We start from the raw sequence: 4,905 nt of genomic DNA on the forward strand, positions 1-4,905 counted from the left end.
GGCCCAGGGGTGTGAAGGTGAATGGAAAGGCACTGGAGTGGCAAACCGCCCTTGCTGGTCTCCACTGGGATTCTCTGCCTCTAACCCTATTACAGGGGCTGAGTCACTGGCTTACTGGTGCTCTTCCATGCCGTCCCTAGGAGGGGTGCGTCACTTGAGTGGGTTGAGTCACTGACGTCTCAACGTCAACAGCGAAGAGGCTACTCTGGGATGCTGGCCTTCTAGGCAGAGTTCCTCTGTCCAATGTCTGTGTTCTTTTGCCCATCTTAATATTTTCTTTTTATTGGCCAGTCTGAGATATGGCTTTGTCTTTGCAACTCTGCCTAGAAGGCCATCATCCAGGAGTCGCCTCTTCACTGTTGACGTTGAGACTGGTGTTTTGCGAGTACTATTTCATGAAGCTGCCAGTTGAGGACTTGTGAGGTGCCTGTTTCTCAAACTAAACACTCTAATATACTTTTCCTCTTGCTCAGTTGTGCACCGGGGCCTCCCACCCCTCTTTCTATTCTGGTTAGAGCCAGTTTGCGCTGTTCTGTGAAGGGAGTAGTACACAGCGTTGTACGAGATCTTCAGTTTCTTGGCAATTTCTCGCATGGAATAGCCTTCATTTCTCAAAACAAGAAAAGACTGACGAGTTTCAGAAGAAAGGTCTTTGTTTCTGGCCATTTTGAGCCTGTAATCGAACCCACAAATGCTGATGCTCCAGATACTCAACTAGTCTAAAGAAGGCCAACTGTATTGCTTCTTTATTTAGCACAACAGTTTTCAGCTGTGATAACAGAATTGCAAAAGGGTTATCTAATGATCAATTCGCCTTTTGAAATGATAAACTTGGATTAGCTAACACAACGTGCCATTGGAACACAGGAGTGATGATTGCTGATAATGGGCCTCTGTACACCTATGTAGATGTTTCCTAAAAATTCTGCCATTTCCAGCTACAATAGTCATTTACAACATTAACAATGTCTACACTGTATTTCTGATCAATTTGATGTTATTTTAATTTTGAACAAACTTTTTAATGGTAGTGTACATTTTAATTAAAGCTTCTAAAATGGTCATTAATCTCGTTGTTTCTAATTACAGTGTTTGTGTCTTTACCTTTGAAAATTATAACTGGTTTAGGGGTTTTAGGGTATCTTTTCCAAGCTTAAAAGTATAAACATTCAACATTGACCATGCTGTCAATCTAGCATGATTTATGCCAAGTTCAAAACAACTGGAAACTCTGAACTGGGAAATCTCAGACTTCAGTGAGTTCAAGACAACTGGGAACTCGGAAAAAAACTAGCTCCGACTGGGAAAATACGTTTTGAACAGTCATCCAACTCGGAATTCCAAGTCATGAACTTGGGCCTCTTTCTAGAGCTCCGACCTGAAGATAGCTGACATCATGACTCAACCTTGTTTTTGTCAGAGTTCCTTATCAGAGCCTTGTCAGAGTTCCCAGTTATCTTGAAGCACCATAAATCCAGATAATGCCAGACTTTGATGACTAAGTTTGACAACAAAATTTGCCCACGAAGGACAGTGCGCATAGCACAACAAGGTGAGTCCAAAAATGTCTTGTATGGCGCTGCACGTCATATGCCATGGAGATATGTATGCTGTAGCTAAGTGTATGTTGTGTAGTAAGCTGTTAGTAGACCATGTGCTTCACCCTAATAATTTGGTCCCTGTTCCGCTCACAACTTCGCCTACTGTTCTGACTTGGTGGTACACATTTAGCCTATAGCCTGTTTTAGAGAAATGTCATCATTGAATATTGTAAGAGCTTTCATTGTCAGCTTATATTCCCCCTTTATTTATCCTGTGGTTCTGACTTGGTTTACAGGGAGAATACTGTAAAAACGGCCCATGTTCTGAATTCTTTCGCTGTACATTTCAAAAGTGCTGAACAAATAGTTACATTGACTATGTCTGTCCTTGTCTTAATCGAAATGACAGATGGCCTCTTATCCGCACATCGTCCCCTTATGCCATAGTTTGTACACCTCAATTGTCATGCCCTGATCTGTTTCACCTGTCCTTGTGCTTGTCTCAGCCCCCCCTCCAGATGTTGCCCATCTTCCCCATTATCTCCTATGTATTTATACCTGCGTTCTCTGTCTGTTTCTTGCCAGTTTCGTCTTGTTTGTTTCGAGCTTACCAGCGTTTTTCCTGTAAGCTTCTATCGTTTCCCAGCTTCTCTTTCCTCGTCCTCCTGGTTTTTGACTTTTGCCTGTCCTGACCCTGTACCCGCCCGCCTGACCTCTCTGCCTGACCCTGAGCCTGCCTGCCATCCTGTACCTTTGCTCCACCTCTAGATTACTGAACTCTCCCCGGCCCCGAGTCCCCCCCCCCCCCCCGAGTCCCCCGGCCCCCCCCCCGAGTCCCCCGGCCCTCCCTAGTGTCCCCGTACCTGTGCCTTGACCTGTCTTTGCCTGCCCCTGTTGCTACAATAAACAAAGTTACTTCGACAGTCTGTATCTGGGTGTTACTTTGATCTCTGATATCAATTGTCAGTAGCTGCCACATTTGTTTTAGTAAGTCAGCCATATCAGCTATGTTTTTTTTAATGAGGCTGAGTGAACTGTTTGGCTTCCAGACAAGGCTTCGCTGATAGCCAGGTATAGCAGTGGTAAGGCATTGGGACTGCTGTTGGGACTCTGCTGTTGGGACAGCTTTATGTAGGCCCTAACAGTTTGTGGTCACCGTCATAGTGCAATTAATGTATTGTTTAGTGTTGTGTTGTGTTTGCTTTCTGGCATGCATAAGGTTATGCATGCCAGAAAGATTTACATGCTAAAATCGTCACTGGGATACTTGTATGAATGATAATGAATCGCTTCTTGTTGGGATGCGTTTAAAAATATATATATATTGTTGTTTAAAAAATACTTTTTACCCCTTTCTCTCCCCAATTGGTAGTTACAGTCTTGTCCCATCGCTGCAACTCCCATACAAACTCTGGAGAGGCAAAGGTTGGGAGCCAGACATCTGCCAAGCCGCACTGCTTCTTGACACACTGCTCGATTAACTGCTTGATTAACCCGGAAGCCAGCCGTACCAATGTGTAGGCGGGAACATCATACAGCTGGTGACCGAAGTCAGGGTGCATGCTCCTGGCCAACCACCAGGCGTCAATAGAGTGCGATGGGACAAGGACATCCCGGCCGGCCAGACCCTCCCCTAACCCGGACAACGCTGGACCAATTGTGCTCCGCCTCATAGGTCTCCTGGTCGCGGCTGGCTGCAGCACAGCCCGGGATCGAACCCGGGTCTGTAGTGACGCCTCTAGCACTGCCTTAGACCACTGCGCCACTCGGGAGGGCCCGGGATGCATTTGTTGAGTAAGGATGCATATGTGGGAAACCCGTTTGAGGTGTCAGAAATGGTGATGTACGCACTGGGAAAAGTGGAGTCTGTCAGAGTGACCACGAATGGTCTTGTTTTGATCAATTGTATTTCTGAAGAACAGAGGAAGATTGCAGTGAGCCTCAAAAGAATCTGAACAACAGAAGTTTTGAACTTCGGAGTAGAGCACCCGTCAAAGGAGTCCTCTCAGGGTTGACGATGGATGTTCAGGTTGAATACCTGGAGAAAATTCCTGGTACGGTTGGGTAGGTTACTTTCTAAATGTAATCCGTCACAATTACTAGTTACCTGTCCAAAATTGTAATCGGTAACTTAACTTTTGGATTACCCAGTAATGTAATCTGATTACATTCAGTTACTTTTAGATTACTTTTCACTTAAGAGGCATTCGAAGATGACAAAATGTATGTTACCAACTGAACGATATCTTTTGCAGGATAAATCAATGTTAAAGTTTACATAGCTGGCCATACTGTATATGGATGTTACATTTTAATTTATGGATTGGTTATGTAGGTTTTTTCTAACCCATCACTTTCTACAACATAATTATACGATTAAATAATATCTTTACATTACACCAAAGTCTATCAGAATTCCAGTCATTCCAATAAATATTATACCCCTTGATCTTCAGGAATAGGACTTGGAAATATGGAAGTATAGATTAGCCAAATTGTTTTACCTGAGCATAAACCCAAAACAAAGGACTTATTAGCCAGCCCTCCTGTGTTGTTTATGATGTTGTTGTCATGGAGGACTGATTGGGCTCATTGATTCGAGTTGAAAAATAAATGCTGCGCCATGGAATGGCATGCTTTCAGCACTAATGAAAAGTGCTATTTACATGTGAAAATTGAATGCCATTTGCTGCATTTGCTATAGACCTATAGTATTTGTAATCTGATTACAATATTTTTGCTGGTAACGGATTACAATTAGTTTTTCTTGTAATTTTTTGTACTCCCCAACACTGGTGGTTGGTGCTGAGCATCTGACCCGCTCGATGAATGGAGAAAAAGAAGAAAGTCTGTCGGTCTTGTTGTTTTAGGAGTTCCTGGAGTGCCCTGTAAGGGTGAAGGAGACAAAGGTGGCAAAAGTTTGAGCGGTCAATCTAATGTCTTATGTGGATGCGATTAAAATAATTGAAAAAACAAGTGAAGATACTGTATGGTAGTGAATGCACCACAGCCTGCAGTAAATGTTTGCTGCCAGTCAAAAGATACCCTGAGTGTTAAAAAGGTGTATTTTGTGGCGTTCATTGCCACATCTATAAACTGTACAGCACAAGTCTCAAAGAAGTCTAAAAAACTGGACATTATTATGGCTGCGGCAGAAAAGGTTTTGGGACTTAAGAATTTTACATCTGAAGACTTGCAAGGAGCACTGGCGCCGGAAGACCCACCCTTCCAGGTTCCCCTTGAGCCTGTGTAGGAATAAGATCTGTTTTATTTTTTTACTGAAAAGTTGTTTGATTTGGTTCGGTAGTTTTTTTGGGGGGGTATTTTGATGGGAATCCTGTTTCCACCCCGCACAGTAGGTGGC

This window comes from Oncorhynchus nerka, linkage group LG11 (assembly GCF_034236695.1).
Source record: "Oncorhynchus nerka isolate Pitt River linkage group LG11, Oner_Uvic_2.0, whole genome shotgun sequence".
NCBI lineage: Eukaryota > Metazoa > Chordata > Actinopteri > Salmoniformes > Salmonidae > Oncorhynchus > Oncorhynchus nerka.